We start from the raw sequence: 17467 nt of genomic DNA, 5'->3' as shown, positions 1-17467 counted from the left end.
TCCACCAGATAATCAGCCAATTGACGTGCTAATATTTTAATGGGTTGGCGTTTGTCAGGCACAGGAGCGTAGGAATCTATTTCACTTGTCTCCAGCACCACCTCATGATGAGGGTTTGAACTTGGGAGGGGAGCGAAGAAATTGAACATTAATAGACACGAAGGTCAAGAGGCCCACGGTACAGGGAGGGGGTTGTTTTTCTTCCAACATTTGTCACCAGATGCTTGTCTCAAATAAATCTGGCTTTGAGAAACGGTTTTCGAGACTTGCTTAGAAGTGACAGCTGTAAGAGTCCCCTGTGAGTACTGCGGAGGCAGTCTCAGCCCAGCTGCTCGTATTTAGGGCCACGCAGAATGAAAATGCTGCTGGCGACGGATTCATTCCTCCCTCTGCAATGGCTCTGACAAACACTCAGTGCCAAGTACAAGAATGAGTTTCTTGCATTTTTCTCCCCCTGCCTGCAACTCAGCACCAAGCTTTCTTCCTGCCTTCTTGTCTAAGGAGGGCATGAAAACGCAGCAACACACTCTACAACAACTGGGGGTGTCACAGTCAAACCTGCAGTAAGGGGGTACATGATCTGTGGAAGGGGTAGGGGCAGAGGCTCGGCCTCCTGTAATTGTTTTGCAAGACGGAAACTATTGGAGAATGGAAAGTGATAAACAGACACCTGTGCTGGATACTTTGATGTCAATTTGACACAAGCTGACGTCATCTGAGAGGAAGGAACCTCAATTAAGAAAATGCTCCTGTAAGATGAGGTTGTAAGCAAGCCTGTAGGGCATTTTCTTAATAAGTGATTGACAGGGGAGGGCCCAGCCCATGGTGGGTGGGGCCATCCATGAGCTGGCGGTTCTGGGTTCTATAAGAAAGTAGGTTGAGGAAGCTACGAGGAGCAAGATAGTAAGCAGCACCCCTCCATGGCCTCTGCATCAGCTCCTGCCCTGTGTGAATTCCTGTCCTGTCCTGACTCCCTTTGATGATGAGCAGTGATGTGGAGGTGTAAGCTAATTAAGCCCTTTGTTCCCCATCTTGCTTCCAGTCATGATGTTTCATCACAGCAACAGTAACGCTAACTAGGACAATAACAAAATAACTAACAACATTAAAACCCACAGAAAAATCTGTGAAATGTAATACATATTGAGGAGTTCTTGAAGAATTCCCTTGAGGTCGTTCATTGGTTTAAAGAGTAGCAAAGAACTGCTTTCCATAAATACTTTTTTAAATATATAATTTTAATTATAGATTATATATAATTTTTATTCTAGGTTATATATAATCACATATCAATAGGGTATTGTGGCGGTTAAGATTAGTTGGCAACTCAACAAAAGGGAGCTGGGCCCCTGGGCATGCCTGGCGGGGAATAAGTAGCTTGATTAGGTTAACTGATGTGTAAAGACCCGTCTCAGTTGTGAGCAGCAGTGTTCCCTGGGCAGGGCATCCTAGACTGTATGAACCGAGGAAGTGAATTGAGCACGCATCCGCATCCTTTGCGCCCTGCTTCCTGATCGTGGATGCCATGTGACCTGCTCCCGCCACCCTGGCTGTGAGCCGGACTAAGTCCTTTCTGCCTTCAGCTTTTCCCATCAGAGTGGTTTTGTTTGTTTGTTTTTAATCACCGTTAGCAGGGAAAATAGCTAAGACAGAAACTGTGAGATGTTGGTTGGTGCTGTGTGTAAAGTTCAGATCAGGACGAACCCGTCCATCTTTTCAAACGATAATCACTTCCGTACTGTGAGAGGTGGCCATTTCTTTACGGTGGATCAGCTTGGATGGACTTTCTACCACAGAATCTTCTCAGGTATCACAGAAATTAGCCCTTACCGGGAGTCTCAGGGGCGGGGCAGCCTCTCATATCTATTTAGGTTCTTTGCAGAGCATGGTTTCTCAAGGCTCGGTGACAGTCTCCCCACCTCTCTAGTTCTTAGCCAGCTATCAGGTGGGGAGGCCCCCGCCGCTCTTAGATGCCTTCTGCATCCCTGTCTGTGCAGCCCCTTCCAGCTTTAAGCCATCAGCGTTATTTCCAATGTCTGGCTTCTACATGTGGTTTTTGTCCGTTACCAGGTAGAGAAAGTTCTCTGCCGAGGCTCAGGTGATTGGCTCGGTCTGGTTAGTCTCCCCTCTTATGGTCAGCCGTGCCAGATACTATCTATGACAGGCTCGTGGGCGTGGAGGAAAGAAAGTGGTGGGGGAGTGAAAGAGACAGCGAGAGAAAACAAAAATGGGTGAATAAATCACAAGTTTCAGCGATTATGTTTGTTATTTACATAATGGTATTAAGATCAGGGCCCAGTGGGTCTACAAGGGCCTGGGGTCCAGGGAAGGAGGCTGACTTGTTGTTTGGATTTGGTTAAAGGGTAGAGGCAGTATGAGGCTCCCTGTGCAGAAGATGGGGGTTTGTATGGCTTCAGCGTCCCCTGTGGCATTTAACCCCAGTATCTTAGTCTGTTTTGTGTTGCTGTAAATAAATGTTACACCTGGTGTGGCCTTTCAACCCTAAATACCTTCTTCATTGTTCTGGACGCTGGACCTCTGAGACTGAAGCCGCAGCCTGGTTGGTTCTGGTCGCGGGTAGGTTTCTGGGCTGTACACAGCTGTGTTCTGGTTGTATCCTAGCACGGAGTAAAGCGAGCTAGGAAGCTGCCTGGTCTTTTTATACGAGGACACTAATCCCACCCATGAGTGGCCTTCCACGCTTGAAGGGCTGTAGCAGGCCAGAGCTGGCAAACACGGCCCTGACAGGTTTGCCTTTACCCTTCTTGCTCTTGCTTTGGCAAGGTTTCTAAACATTAGCAATGATTTTTTAAACCATTAGATTACGTCCCTAAAGCTAGCCACCAAGGGTCTATTCCCTTATTTGGCTACTTTCTCCTCTGGATGCTGACTGTCAAGGCAAGTCCAGCAATCAAAAGCCCCCATTGGTTCACCTAATTAACATGCCCAATGAAAACAAACCTAGTGCATCCTAGTGTGGGGTTTCCCCCCTTTTCCCTTTATAAACTGCCATTCGCCTGTGGACCACATCGGTGTCCTCTCTATCCAGAGGCAGTCCTTTGGACCTCCTAGGGTAATATACCTTCCCCCCCTTTCCCTTATTCCTCATTCTCTGTCTCCTGTCATTGTCTCTTATTCACTGACCTTTGTCCCCCTGGGGCGAATACATCTCCGTAGTGCTGGGAACTTGGCCTTGGTGTGTCCTGTGCCAACTCCAGTCCTTTTAATGCTGATCTAATTTCCTCTCAGAGCACCCTCATCCTAATACAGTTGCAGTTGGATTGGGGTCCAACACGCAGATTGTAGAGGGCAGGCATTCAGTCTGCTATCAGATATGGGTACGAGGCTAAATAAGGGGCACACATTCAGTGTGTTAGCAGATGTGAGGGTGAGGCAGGGGTAAAGCTTAAAAGCTGCTGTCAGTCAAACATCAACAAATTATAGTCATAGTTCGTCATGGAGGCTGGAACTGAAACAGACTGTGGAGGAATGCTGCTATTTTGCTTGCTCCTGCTTAGCAAGCCTTCTTATACAGCCTAGGACCACTTGCCAAAGAGAATGGTGCCGCCCACAGTGGGCTGGGCCCTCCTCCATTAATTAACAATCAAGACAATTCCCTGTCGATATGGCTACTGGCCCAGTCTGTTCTAGGCAATTCCTCAATGGAGGTTTTCCTCTCAGGATTTAAGCTGTGTCTAGCTGACCAAGCTAATTAGGACAGGTGTTAATGGACCAAAGGAGATTTATTCATTGCTGACTGAGCAGCAAGAAATGGAATGCCTATAGTAAAAGTGAGGCTGGGTGGTGTATTGAGTCTGGTTTATGGTCCATGTCCAGCGCTGCCTCTCACCTATAAAATGGGACATCATATCACAACAGTACCCATTTTCTGAGTGTTCTGGGAGTCAAATGGGCTAATATTGGCAACTGGTTCTTTTCATGTTGTAAGCACCATTTAAGGATAAAAAAATATTGCACAGAGATACATTTTATTCCTTAGTGAATTTGTATGTGTATGTATGTACATACGTGTAGGGATGTAGTGACTAGAAAGCTAGACTCAATTTTGTTTCTCAGGAGCCATTTACCTTGACTTTTCTTTTTCTTTCATGCAATCTTTTTTCTTTTCTTCTTTTTTTTTCTGAGATAGGGTCTCTCTGTGTAGCCTTAGCTGTCCTGGACTCACGTTGTAGACCAGGCTGGCCTCGAACTCACAGTGATCCACCTGCCTCTGCCTCCCGAGTGCTGGGATTAAAGGTGTGAGCCACCATGCCCGGCTTCTTTCATGCAATCTTTAAAAAATTTTTTCTTCTCTTTTTTTTTTTGTCTTTCTTCTTTTATTTCCTTTCTTCTTTTTTCCTTCCTTCCTTCCTTTCTTCCTTTCCAGACTTTCACAGGGATCTAGGATTCACCTTTTAAGCTACATTAGCTGGTCCAGGGGATTGTCCTGTTTCCACCTTCCAAACGCTAGGACTGTAAGTGACACCACTGTGGCCTGGATTTGTACATGGTTTCTGGAGATGAAACTTGGGTCCTCATACTTGTGTGACAAGCCTTTTTGCCAACTGAACCATCATCTCCCCATCCAGGCTTGGTGATATTTTAAATCATTATCACAGTCCACCAAAACTGTGGAATCTCACACACAGAACAGAGTCATTTAGCTCTGACCAGAGGAGCAGCCAGGGGGAGAAAGAAATACATATCTGTGGGGCTGGAGAGATGGATGTCTCAGAGGTTAAGATCACTGGCTCTTCTACCAAAGGTCCTGAGTTCAATTGCCAGCAACCACATGGTGGCTCACAACCATCTACAATGAGAGCTGGTGTCCTCCTCTGGCCTGCAGGCGTTACATACAGGCAACACTATATACACAACACAAAAATAAATAAATAAAAGAAATACAGATCTGTAGTTCAAAGATTTACTGGGTTTTAACCTTAGCCATCTGCTAGCTGTGTCATGGTAACAAATCTTTCAATGTCTCAAAATCTCTATGTCCCCATCAGCAGTAAAATTTAGGGAAGACGGTATGGTTGAAACTGCTTGGCTATCTTTAATGCACCCTATAAATGTTGTCCTGTCCTTGAAAACCTCGAAGCTGATGGGTTCAGCTTCCCCTTCTCAGTGGCCTCAGAGAATAGATTCTTGTGTTGAAGGGGAGTTGGGATTAGATAGTTCTCATAACTCTTTTCAGGTTTGAGAGTCTGGCCACTGGTTTGTAAGGAGCCTTCCTGCCAAAGTTGTCGTTGTATTAAAAGAGACATCGATGTTGTCATTAACAGGATGAATGCGATGAATCTGCACTAAATAAGGGAATCAGCCGAAGCGATGGTTGGGGAAAGTTAGCTCCTAGTAGGAGGGAGCCTGGTGATTCTGGTTTCGTTTGCTAGCCTCATCACACCAGGCCTCCCTGTCTGACTTTCAGGCAGTTCCACTTGAAGGTGCCCAATTTCGTCTTCGGTACTAAAGCTTAGGATCATTTGACTTTCTCGTTTTCTCTCTTAGAAAGCTTCCGATCGTTCCGGTTAAAAATAAAGTACATATCTTCAGTTTAGAAATCTAATAAAAAACTTTTGGCAGGAGTGTGAGATGGCGTAATGCATCCTTTTCGACAAATCCATCTTAACAACGCCTCCTGACAGTCGGAAAACCTTCAGGGTGGCCCCTCCCCTCCGTAATGACTTCTGAAGTTTGAAAGGATGTGTGCTAAGGATGTGAGAATGACTGGAAATGGGCTTTAAAGTGGTGCTAACTTGTTTGTTTTAAAATCCACTCTCTGATTTGGGTTTTGAAAAGGGTTTAAGAAGCCGCCTCCATTAAAATGTAGACTGATGAGGTGATTATGGTAATGAGAGCGCTGCTTGCCTCTGGTTTGGAATCAGCAGGGAGCTGCTCCAAGGCAGAACTTCTGCAAAGGAAAAAACCGGATCTGAGGAGCTTCGAATCCAGTTGAAGAAAGAGTAAGGGGAGGAGAGAGGAGGGGAGGGGGGGGGGAAAGGGAGAGAGAGGGAGAGGGGGAGGGGGAGAGGGAGGGAGGGAGGGAGGGAGAGAGAGAGAGAGAGAGAGAGAGAGAGAGAGAGAGAGAGAGAGAGAGAGAGAGAGAGACAGACAGACAGACAGACAGACAGACAGACAGACAGAGGGAAAGGAATCACAAATAAGTGCTGGGCAAAGGATAGCAAGCCAGAAGATAGGGAAGGAATGATGTGAAATCCTGCCTTCTGGAAGTAGCCACATTGATCAAGCCTGCACTTGAGCAAGCTAGCCAAACTCTAGCACGGAGGATGGAGTCGGGGTTGTTCATGAAGACCCACCACTAAGTGAGGGGTGATTAGTAGATGATATCTGCAGGGGAAGAAAGAATCATTCTCCTTTGCAGGTGTGGCCACTTGCCCCAGTGGACGGCCCCACATCCAAGCAGATCTAAGCAGTATAACTGGGCTTAGTGGTTATTTAAAAAGGAGAGAGGGAACCTGGACTTGGAGGTAGACATGTTACAAGCACTCCACGGAGAGTTTGAAGAGGGTTGAGGGGAGTGGAGGGTACCTGCAATCATCCTTCATTGCGTATATGTGTAACATCCTCCAAGAATAAATTAAAATCTAAAGCAAGAAACAAAAGCGCTGAGTGGCTGTGGGAGGTAGGGCGGGCCCTGATTATCCACCCAGATCTAAGGCAAAGACAGTGTTGGGCATGTGCTGAAGACCTGGTCTGCTTCCAGCTGAGGCATCCTCAGAACTACCTGGAGGAGGCTTTCCAAGGCCATGACCTCTCACACCAGATAGCAATTCAATGTGGTTGGTTAGTTATGACACTATAAGGTCCACGGATATGTTCTGATGCATCCAAGCACATTTGCAAGGGGTTAGTGGGTCAGGGCGAGGAGTTAGAAAAGCGTGAAGCAGGAGCGTGGCATGCCTTTAGTCCCAGTGCTCAAGAGGTGGAGGCAGGCGGATCTCTCTGTGAGTTCGAGGCCAGCCTGAGCTACAAAGTGAGTCCAGGACAGCTCAGGCTACACAGAGAAACCTTGTCTCAAAAAAGAAAAATAAAAGCATATAAAGGTTTTCAACACCTAGCTTTGTCTTCAAAGAACCTCCTTTGCTTAGAAGGTGAGTGGAGGGAAAACTGGTAAGCACAAATGTAAATCATCTTTAAAACCTGATGATTAGAGTATATTAAATATTCTTATGCTAAAGTATGTATCAGTAGGTGGAGTTATAAGAAGGATTTTCTTGGAATATATATTCACATATTTTGGAATATACTGGAATATATCATATATAGGAACTGTTTATGTACATATGAATATATACATACACACATATTCTTTTTTTAATGAAAAGATAATTATTGTTTGTAAACTAGCTGAAAAATGTGTAAATCACTGTGCTTTGCTGGAAGCTAATTGGCCCTTGTATCAGTGAGTCTAAAAGTGGAGGTTTATTCATTCATTTAAAGGCAACATTTGCAGTCTTGTAAACATCTCCAGGTGATGAATAAGAAACAAGAGAGCCCTGCTCCAATGTCCTCAAGGCTGACTCAGTCAATTACCTCCTTTTCTCTCCACCAGTCTCATCTCCACCATCTCATCGCCATATGAGGAAGAAAAAGCAGTCAAATGATGAAACACGGGGTTTAAGAATCTGCCCGCGCCTCTTGGGCATCTGGGAATTTTACATGAGAGGTGTATAGCATACTAAAACAATCATTAGACTTCCATTAAAATTTTTCAAGCTTGTGTGAGTTTCGAAATCAAAGAGATGTGTCCCTAAGGATGATCCATGTGCAACTGCTTTTAAACCTGCTTTTCCTGATGCGTAAACAATTATTTTCCAGCTGTTAGAGGCCAGGCTCCATGCTAGGGGCTTTGGGCTCAAAGATGAGGAAACAAGATACAAAGCCTTTGGAGCAATTCCTCCGTACAAATATTTCCAACTTTACAGTTACTGAAGTAGATGCGTATTTCAGTTGTCACAGTGCGGTTGACCCTGTGCATTGCCGGTCTGAGTCTGCATCAGGGAGATGCTCATAGGTGGGCTGGTTCAGTTTCTTCAGGGGAGAGTGGGAATTGGCAAGCAGAGAAGAATGCTGCAACCCTTGTAAGCCGCGGAGAAAGGATGTGACAACACAGGATCCTTTTAATCTATCACAATTTCTTGCTATCCTGGAATCTCTCCCTCTCCCTCTCCCTTCCCCCCTCCCTTTCCCCCTCCCCCTCTTCCTCCCTCCCTCCCCCCCTCCCTCCCTCTCTTTCTCTCCTCCTCTCCTTCTCCCTCCCTCTCTTTCTCTCCCCCTCTCCCTCTGCCCATCCCCCCCCCCCCCCCCGACTCTCTGCTCACACATGGACTTGCAATCATCTTCAAAGGCAGAGGAAAGCATCAGATGTCCTCCATTATCACTTCCATCTGTTTCTTTGAGAGGCCGGTTCTCTTTCTGAACCTGAAGTTTATGATTTTTTTTTTTCCTAAGCTGGGTATACCAGATAACCTGTTTCTTCCTCACTCAATGCCCTGGTTACAAGTATGTTCAGTGCCTCAGTGAGATTTTACATGGATCCAGGGACCTCAACCCTAGTCCCCACCTATACTTGTGCAGCAAGCACTCTCCTCCCGACCTTTTCTTTTTGACATAATATACTAAAGCAACAAATAGACTGCCATTAAATTTTTTTCAAGCTTGTGTGAGTTTTGAAATCAAAGAGATGATCCATGTGCAACTGCTTTTAAACCTATTTTCCTAGATGCATAAACAATAACATTCCAGCTACTAGGGGCCAGATTTCATGCTAGGAGCTTTGGCCTCAATCATGAGCTGGCCTGGGACTCATATTAGACCATGCTGGCCTTGAACTCACAGAGATCTGCCTGCCTTGCCTCCAGAATGTTGGGATTAAAGGTCTGTGCTACCACTCCCAGCTCAGCAAACATTCTTAACTGCTGAGCTGTCTCTTTCTCTTAGAATATAGTCAATAACCTTGGAAAAGTTTTCTTTAAAGATCTGGGAGGGTTTTTTTTTTTTAATCAAGTACGAGAAACCCACTAGAAAAAGGGCATTAAGTAAAGCTGCTGAAGCTCACCCAGCAAGCCCCCAAGGATATCCTCATAGAATGCGTTCTCAATCCACCCCCTCCCATTGCTATTAGAACTCCCCTAATGACAGAAGTGGGAGGAGGCGTCTCTGACATTTTCTCATCTAGTGCTCCTTTCTTTCTGACTCATTTTTGATGTATAGTGTTTCATCGTAGTGCTCTGAATATCCCAAGTTACCTAAAATTAACATAGAGTTAATTGGATTGGATACAATTAGAGGGATGGGAACGATCATAAAACATTTGGTTGGATTCAAGGACATAAAAATAAAGACATTATGCAAATATTTAGTTATTAAGATATTCTGCCTAAAGGGGATAAAGTCAGATAATGGGGAATGAATGAGAATCAAAAAAAATTTTTTTTGGTGTGCTTTAATACCAATTTACTTTAAGAGTAATATTTAGGGGACTGGGAGGATGGATCCGTTGGTAAAGTGCTTGTTGGGTAAGCACAAGGACCTGTGCTTGATCTCCAGCACCCATGTGAAAGTGTCAAGTTTGTCAAGTGTGTGTGTGTGTGTGTGTGTGTGTGTGTGTGTGTGTGTATGTGTGCATGTGAGTGAGTGTGTGTGTGTGTGTGTGTGTGTGTGTGTGTGTGTGTGTGTGTATGAGTGAGATGGGACTGGGGCTTGCTGGCTAGCAATCCTGGCTGAATTTTTGTGCTTCCAGTTAAGTGAGAGACTTGTTATCAACAGGTAAGTTTTAGGGCAATTAAGCAATATACCCTGCAATGTCTTCTGGACTCTGCTCATAGGTACACTCACACAGAAATGTGTACTTACATGCAGCCATGTGCGCACACACACGAGCGGCATTTCACCTCTTCAGGATCATGTCTTTGCTAAGACAAGTAGATGCATGGAAAAAAAAAATTCCTCATCTTCCGGGTGACGTCACTATGGAATATTGTGGCTATAGCTATGGGTGGGGGTAGGGGATGAGAACCCGGGGTGGAAATATTGAGATCTACTAAATGAACAGGTTTGATTACAAAATGCTTGCTTGGCCCATGCCCTCCCCCCTCCATATGGACAATATTTATTACTGAACATCTACCACAGGTAGCAGTTTCATTGTGCAAGAATCATCATAGTGGAAGATGAGCTAGAGATCACTTCTATCCACACAGTGAGAGACTGAGAGGGACCTTTCTGAAGATGTTTTCTCTCATTTACTTGCTGAGAACAATCAGGATGACAGACCATCTTTGGGCACTGAGATTCTAATTGACTGTCTCATTGATGATGATATATATATATATATATATATATATATATATATATATTTATTTATTTATTTTATTTTATTTTAATTTTTTTTTGAACTGGAAAAAAATTGACTCTGAGATTGCCATATCTAAATGGAAGAACTCAGGCCACCAACTTCAGTGGGAATTTTTTTTTTCTGCTTGGGTGATGCTTTTGATGCCTGGATATTCCAGCGTCCGGCATTTCATGATATTATTTGGGAGAACCCAAACACTCTGGCTCTACATGACTTACCTGATAAACTGCAGCCCCAAGCAGTGTGTGAATGGTCAGTAACAGAGTTTCCATGCAGCCCAATTACTTTCAGTAGTATTCCTGTAATGGCTTGGGTATCAATTATGCTCCATAGACTTCCGCACTGAAAGTTTGGTCCCTGATGCAGTCAGTGTTCAGAGGTGGGCCCTTGAGAGCTGATGGTGAGGACTCCATGTCTACTGCATTGGTGAAGCCGTAGCTTCCGAGAGGGGCCTATTCACCAGAGTGTGCCTTTGAAAGGTTTGTCCCTGTCCCCCAGAGCTCTGTCTTTCCTGCCTACTGTGAGGTAAGCAGCATCTCCACCATTATGTTTGGCCTCTAGTGAAGTCTCTAAGAAGTCTCTAGCTGACAATGCCTGAAACCTCTGAAACAGTGAGCCAAAACAATGCGTCCCTTCCCTCCATTAAGTTGGTTTCTCCTACGCATTTTGTCACAGTAACAACAAGCTGACTAGCAACTCCCCAGGGTAGGGCAGTCCACGGAAAACAAGCCAGCACAAGGGAAGATTGTTCCATTTCTTCCTTGCCCCTTTCTGCGTGGTTTTGTAAGTCTCCAGCCTGTGACCTTAAAGTTGGAAAACTGCCATAGAGGAATGTTTCTGGTGCGCCTCTCATTCATGTTCCTGCTAGGATACATTTCTGTTCTTAAATTGGGTTGGTACCTAAGCCCCATCCTTCCAGCAGGATTGCAAGTGACTGCGGCACGAGTGTCCTCTCCCCAGATAATTTGCTTTTATTTATCCCCTTCGACTCCTTCCACACTTATTTCTGGATGTTACAGGGCCTTTGAGTAAAACCCGAATGAAGTGGTTAAGAGTCTGTCTAGCTCTTACAGGCTCAAGCCACATGGGTTCCCAGCGTTGAGAGTTGGGAAAAATGAAACAGGTCTCACCTCTAGCCAAGAGGTTATTTGTAATTGATACCTGTCGGCAAAGGGGAAATTAATTGCCCCGCCCCGCCCCGCCCCGCCCCGCCCCGCCCACTCCCAATGCGGTGTCACTGGGTGTATCAAGACAGACTCTAGGGCAACCTGAAGAGCATTTGGCTAACATAAGACAGACTCCTGCAGAGTGAATATCGGTGTCCTTGATTTTCTTTTTTTAATATTTAGACGAACTTAGAGGTGCTGTTAGCCAGAAATGTGTTAGATATACACAGGACGATTAGAATATATAGAAGAGGTAGAATTAAAAATTGAGATGATCTGAAAGTGCAAGGCGACATTGAACAGAGACAAGGATGCAGAACGACATTCAAATGAAAGGTCACAAAGACAAAAATAAAATTGTGCAGCCACAGCACTGGAAGGAAGTTGATCTTGAAAAGGTCTTGAGGAATCTGTTGACTAGCAGCCGAGTCTGAAACCCTGGTATGAGCCCCTTTTTGGCCAGTAACAGGGAGCGAGGTCGAGTTAACCCAGGTGTGGTGGCCAAGTCCAGGAGGTACCAGTCCCATTATCTGTTGTCCTGGGCAGCAAAATCAGCAGCATTACTATGTTTACACTGTGGTAATTCCATGATCATCTTGTCATTTTATTAAAGGTTTGAGCTTTTTAGCTGTGGATAAAAGGATTTAGGCTGGGACATCTGTTAAACTACCCAGTGTTGCTCACAGTATGCAGTTGAGGATTTGTGATAAATATCAATTGAGGAGGAACATTTATTGTTCCTTTTTTTTTCAAAAGAAAGCTATAAAAAATCACTTTCAGTTACGCATGTGTGCGCACACCAACATGTGTGCACGCTATTGCGTGCCCGTGTAGGTCGGAGGACAACTTAGCATAAGTGGCGCTATCCTTCCACCATGTGAGTCTCAGGAACTGAACTCAGGTCACGTGGCTTGGCGGGAAGCACTTGAACCCACTGCTGCCATCTCACTGGTTTGAGAGAGGGGGAGAGGAGGGAAGAAAGAGACGGGGGCGGGGGGGGGGCGGGGGAGGGGGGATGACAGAGCCAGAGAGTCAGAGTCGTCTTACTACCGGGTCACCCTTCCTTCTCTTTCTCTCTGCCTCTCAGTGCTGCCCTTCTCCTCAGTGTCCCCCTTGCTATTGCCTCTTGTGATTCTCCAGAGGCTTTATCTTAAGCCAGTTGGTGACGGCTTCACTGTGATTTCCTGTTTCCTAACAGAGTATAATATATACACAGTGTATGAGGATCCCACCACTAGGGGGCGCGCTTGATGGTTGTGTCAAACGGACAGGCCTGGGGTTTTATAAGTGCAGGTTTCTGTTTCTTTGCGGGAGGGGAGGGAGGTGTGTGTGGGTGGTGGGTGGGGGTGGGGAATGGAACTAGGGCAGAGAGCTGGGGCCAGAGGACCACAAGTTTATTGAGTACACCGAAAGCCAGTACAGAAAGTTTGGGTTGTCGAGGTTATTAAGACTGCTTTTATTCTTAGACCGGAAAGGTTTGCTGACATTTGGATTTGATCTCATTTAGCTGGGGGTCTACAGGAGGCAATGATTGGATCTTATTTCCTAGTTCACTTAGAGCGGCTATTCAGGCCATGCTAGGCCAAAGGAGAGAGGTATTAGGCAAGTGGAACTTCAGAGAGCAATTAAACCAGGCAGTTTAAGCTGCGACTTAAATGAATTGGAGAGCATTGGTTATTCTGTGCAGTTCTGAGCATAGCCACACCACCCTACAGCTGTATAAACACCATTCTCTTTTACAGTGGGGGGTGGGGGGGCTGGGGGGGCCTGTTTCTCTATCTTTTTTAAATTCCAAAGCTTGTTTCTCTTGAAGATTTTCCAACACTCCCTCCCCCCACAGCCCCCTCACATACATACATACATACACACACACACACACACACACACACACACACACACACACACACACACACGCATTTTTGTGGGTCATACAATATAAAAGATGTGTCTTACATGAAATTGCTTTTGAAGGTGATACCACCGTAATTGTAATTACTTCAGTCACCACAAGTTGAAGGGCAGTACACAGATGTCTGGAAGTTTAAGCAGCGCATTTGTCACACACTTGTACATCTTCCTTGCACTTTAAGGAAGGGAGTCTACAGAAAGAATGGTTAGAAAAAGAAAAGAAGAAAAAAGTCCTTTTTCTTTCGACTCTTATGATGCAGTTTAGGGACTCAGGGCAGTGCAGGAAACGGCAGTCAGATATTTGTCCTGTTTTTAGGAGAGGCATAGGAGATATTTGGGAAAGCCAGGATGACAGAGGCATCCTCAAAGGTGAGAAAAGGAGAGTAGACTAGAAATTAATGTGGGCCATATGGCCAGAGGCTTGTGTTGTGTGTGTAGGCAGGACACACAGCTGGCAGTCTCAGGGGTTGTGGCCTGCGAGTGTAAAGAGTCTAAGACTCAAAAGGTGAGTTGAAGGGCAGACACGGCTTCGTGGATGGATGAGCACACGAAGCCTCGACCTTCAAACACCTCAACACGGTGTCATTTCTTCCACTACCCCCATCATGCATGAGATGGATTCAACAAGGAGAGAAATCTTGAATCGACTGTTCGTTTCCAGAATTGATGAAAATTGACATCTCTGTGTTAAAAAATAAGGTTAAGGATTCAAGAGAGACATTTCATTCTGTTTTGGAGAAGCAAAGTTATTTCTTTGCGTACCTTAGTTTATTTTCCCATCATTAGTGCCTTGCAAGGCGCGGAGGATGAATTATCACCGGGGTGACCTGTTGCCCAGGTTTAAAGAACATTAACTCTGCATACCCAGAGACCACAGAGGCATTGGCTGTGACTGTGTGGCCGTCGACAGGCACTTTCCCCTCTGAGCCTCTCCTGACTTCCTCTGTGAGGACCATATTGTGGCAGCCAAAGTCCCTGAACCTGCTGTGCCCTTTGTCTATGGTAGCTTGAATCTATGGGTGGACTGATTATCGCTGGAAACAGAATGATTATGTGTAAGTACCACTAATTATTCAAATGTGTGCAGATCTTATTGTAGTCAATAAAATATGGCACCACTACATTTATATTCTATCTTGTAACTTCCTATCTTCTCAATCGAGCAATAAAAGAATTACATGCACTATTTATGCATTCTGGAAGAGTCCCTGAGCTTAAATTTTAGTCTGAAATTGGAATTCTATGGGACTAGTAGATCCTTGCAGAGTCAGTCCAAATCCCATTGACTACAATTCCAAAATAGGCTTTATGCTAATTAGGAATCAAGATTACAGAATTATTCTAGAAATGATTGATTAACTCACTGTAGCTGACAGCAGTGCTTATGGATTTATCTTGGAAACACAGAGTCAACAAGAGATCTTTTCAATAATAGAGATATGTTAATCACTGCATGCAAAATAGTCCCCCTTGTCTAATGAAAATCCCCCCCCCCCCCTTTTCTCTAGGAAAGTGTTTTTAAAAGTATTTGCTTAAAAAATTATGTCTCTTTGCAGGTATGTGTCTGTGTGAATGTGACTGTCTGTGTGACTATGTAGTCATGGGCTTGTGGATACAAGCTGAGACCCGTGACCCCCTACTGCACAATCTTGTCTGCCAGTAGGAAAGTCTTTAAAAGAAAACCATGTTTATTGCTCTTAGGTCCTTTAAGAAAGTTTGTTTAAGGCAAAGGTAGGGGGGAAAAGGCAAAATAAATCAAAACTTGGCTTACAAATAAAACATGCAAATCGGGGGCAGTTGGCATCACATGCTCAGGTGCCACCTTGCGCCAGGATGGGTTGGTAACGCTTATTCAGCCCATAAAGGAGCCATGTGGTTCTACCACCTGCGAGGCAGTTCCGCGCTGAGTCCCGCCCGTCTCCCCAAAACTCAGAAAAGCTGCCTTTTTTGCTTATTTTGCTCCAGTTCTTCCCCTTTTTTTCTTTCTGAGAATATTGTTCAGTGGTCCTCTCTCCAGTAGCCCACAGCACGAGTCCCCAAGGCGGTTCTCTTGTGAAGTCCCCAGGAGAACTCCAATGGTTTGAAGGGGCATTCAGCATCATTTCTTTCGAATGCTTTCCCACTTTGGTGAGGCGAGAAGGCACAGATGGCTGAGTCAGGATGCCTGCCAGCTCTTGCCTCACACCAGGCACCAGGTGAATCCAGGCTGTGGGAAAATGAGCTGCTTGGGGAAGGCTTGACAGTGGAAAGAGCCCAGAGAGCGATTGCCTTGGTTTGGTCTCTGGGTCATTGTGAAAAGCAGCTGTTTTGAGTGACCAGTGACCTTTGCTTGGGTGTAACACTGATGTCTGAAATACTTGCTGCTCTGCGGACCCTGAGTAGCAGACGGAGGTGGCTATCTTTACTGGTTCCTCCAGGAACTGCTGCTCTGTTGGATGTCACGGCTTGGCTGGGAATAAAACCTGGCCTTGGCCGGGAGGCTGGAGCCTGCTCCCTTAGTAGGAAGCTGCCAGGATACAGGTTTCCCAGCGTCACCTGCTGTTCTCCGCTTTGCCAAGCGCTGCAGGAGTGGCTGGCTGCTTGCCTCTCCCTGAAGCTGTCAGGCAAGTTGTTTCAAATTTCCTCATCCTCTGATCTGAGGGCTCCAAAAACAGCGGCTCCAGTTGCTTCCAACTGCTTTGTTGGCTCAGTCCTAAACACTACTAAGCTCCCAAACTCTTTCAGGTCCCACCGAAGGGAGGAGCTCAGGCTATCAGAGGCGATGGGGTCGCTGTGGGGATATGAGAGCAAGAGAGAAGCTGGAAAAGCCTCCTGGTTAGCTAGCAGGTATGTCAGATTTATTGGTGGCTCCAGCTGTCTGGTTAGCCAGCTTTGAGGAGCCCTAGCCAAAACCTGTGGTTTTTAGCAAAACAAAACAAAACAAAACAACAACAACAAAACAAAACAAAAAACAAAAAACAAAAAAACAAAAAACAACCAACAAAACAAAAAACAAAAACCCCACAGAAATACATTGTTTTGCAGCTCTGCAAGCTAGGTGACCGAGTGAAAGTACTGTTTTTTTTCAAGGGCTGAGAGAACCTCTTTTATCCCTCTCACCCTGCTTCGGGCATCATACAACCCTCACTCATAGATGTGTTATCCATCCATCTATCTCTGCCTTCATCTCTCCTGGATCTGAGTGCATGCGTATCTGTTTCTAAATTTCTCTTCTGCACAGTCCCTAGTGGGCGACCCATTGGCAACCACCATAATGACCCCACTTTAACTTGATCATGCGTCATTCATAAAGACTCTATACGCCATTAGAGCCACATTCAAAGGTATTAGGGAGCGAGAACTTCAGTCTATGAATTCAGGACACACAGTTTAACCTAGAGCCATCCTCTTCCCACTCATCCGTGCTCCCTGGTAAAAATTATCCTTCCTCAGTTCCTGCAGCGCCTTTCATCTTACTGTTCTCTTTCTTCTCTGACTTGCGGGTTCTACTGTCTCATGGCCTCTGCTTCTGCATTACTCTCTAGATCTCAGGCTGTTCTGGAAGGATTAAAACTCCCAGAGAATCTCATTGACCTAGTCCCCCTCACTAGCCTAGCCCAGCATATGCCTGCTGGGAAGGTTCTCCTCTCAGGCCGCTGCCACAGTACCACTACTCTGAGGCAGGCGGTTTAGCTTAGGTTGTGACCTCCCTATCAACCAGTCTTGGCCATGATGGTGGGTCTCATGGGACACAGCATGAAATATTGGGCTGAGGTCCATCCATGCCAAGCTCAAGGCACCGCCTGGCTGTCCTCTCAGCGGTTCCTGCCTGGACCTCGCTGCCTCAAGCTGCGGCTTCTTTCAGGCTTCTACTTCATCTGTTGCTTTCTGAGGAATGTTTCCTGTGCCCTTAGCACACAAGAGACCATATGGCTGCAACTTGGGCCACATTCTCTCTCTGCAGCTAGCAATGGCAACTTCTATATCAAAGACAGCATGTTCTTCTATGTAAACTCCAACTGATCTCCTTGGGTTG

The 17467-nt window shown here is 45.5% G+C and overlaps 2 long non-coding RNA genes across 2 annotated transcripts in view; one reads left to right on the top strand and one right to left on the bottom strand.

Moving 5' to 3' along the window:
* The window catches only part of LOC311580419, a 148189-nt gene that overhangs the window by 34084 nt on the left and 96638 nt on the right, over nt 1–17467 (bottom strand). The gene's annotated exons all lie outside the window — the stretch shown is intronic.
* LOC311580418 overlaps nt 16025–17467 on the top strand; it is a 46861-nt gene continuing 45418 nt past the window's right edge. Inside the window, exon 1 of the long non-coding RNA XR_014773460.1 lies at nt 16025–16055. This is a non-coding gene — a long non-coding RNA (uncharacterized lncRNA). The remainder of the gene's footprint in view (nt 16056–17467) is intronic.

Source organism: Acomys minous, assembly GCF_964271855.1.
Source record: "Acomys minous genome assembly, chromosome: 13".
In the NCBI taxonomy this organism is placed as follows: domain Eukaryota; kingdom Metazoa; phylum Chordata; class Mammalia; order Rodentia; family Muridae; genus Acomys; species Acomys minous.
The sequence above is the reverse complement of the archived record's forward strand: the minus strand, read 5'-3'. Positions and strand labels throughout refer to the sequence as shown.